A 1,343-nucleotide genomic window follows, 5' to 3' on the forward strand; every position below is an offset into this window, starting at 1 on the left:
ATCACAGGAGACCACGAGTTCGAGACCAGCCTGGCCAACATTGTGAGACCCCCGTCTTTACTAAAAATACAAAAAAATTAGCCAGGCATGGTGGCGCACGCCTGTAGTCCAAGCTACCGGGGAGGCTGAGGTTGGAGAATCACTCCAACCCGGGAGGCGGAGGTTGCAGTGGGCCGAGACCACGCCACTGCACTCCAGACTGGGCCACAGAGCAAGACTCTGTCTCAAAACAAACAAACAAAAAACCTTGTATTCATTAAGAAGAAATTGTGTATTGCATTATTTTTTCACTTGAGAAGCTGGTATTTCAAAATGGTTAAGAACACAAACTAGCAGGCTGCCCACACCGCCCCGCAGCCCCGCAGCCCCGCAGCGCCGCAGCCCCGCACGATGGAGCCACTGTTCATTAGCTGGAAGGAAGATGGCGCCTGGTGGACAGCAAAGGCTTTGATGCATACATGAAAACACTAGGAGTGGGAATATCTTTGCAAAATACGGGCGCAGTGGCCAAACCAGACTGTATCATCACTTGTGATGGCAAAAACCTCACCATAAAAACTGAGAGCACTTTGAAAACAACACAGTTTTCTTGTGCCCTGAGAGAGAAGTTTGAAGTAACCACAGCTGATGGCAGAAAAACTCAGACTGTCTCCAACTTTGCAGATGGTACATTGGTTCAGCATCAGGAGTGGGATGAGAAGGAAAACACAGTAACAAGAAAATTGAAAGATGCAATCAGTGGTGGATTGTGTCACGAACGGTGTCACCTGTACTCGGATCTATGAAAACGCTGAATAAAAATTCCATCATCACTTTGGACAGGAATTAACTACAAGAATGAACAAGCTCAGTTCAATGAGCAAATCTCCATACTGCTGCTTTTTTTTTTTTTATTGCTGTGTTCAATTATCTTTATCACAAACATTTTACATGCAACTATTTCAAAGTGTTGGATTAATTAGGATCATCCCTTTGGTTAATAAATGTGTTTGTGCGAAAGAAAAAAGAAAAGAAAGAAGGAAGGAAGGAGGGAAGGAAGGAAGGAAGGAGGAAAGGAAGAAAGAAAGAAAAAGAAAAGAAAAAAAGAAAGAGGAAAGGAAGAAAGAAAAAGAAAAGAAAGAGAGAGAAAGACAGAAGGAAAGAAAGAAAGAAAGAAAGAAAGAAAGAAAGAAAGAAAGAAAGAAAGAAAGAAAGAAAGAAAGAAAGAAAGAAAGAAAGAAAGAAAGAAAGAGAGAGAAAGAAACAGACTAGCCAGATTACCTGGTTTCAAATTCCAAATCTGGCACTTAGTAGCGGTGTGACCTTAGGCAAGTTACTTAACTTATCTGTGCCTTGGTTTCTTC

At 42.3% G+C, this 1,343-nt stretch overlaps 1 pseudogene; it reads left to right on the top strand.

The window, feature by feature from the left end:
- Positions 1-458: 458 nt before the first annotated feature.
- On the top strand, positions 459-785 carry LOC112636752 (annotated as a pseudogene).
- The last annotated feature ends 558 nt before the right edge of the window (positions 786-1,343 follow it).

The sequence above is a fragment of the Theropithecus gelada genome, chromosome 12 (genome assembly GCF_003255815.1).
Source record: "Theropithecus gelada isolate Dixy chromosome 12, Tgel_1.0, whole genome shotgun sequence".
NCBI lineage: Eukaryota > Metazoa > Chordata > Mammalia > Primates > Cercopithecidae > Theropithecus > Theropithecus gelada.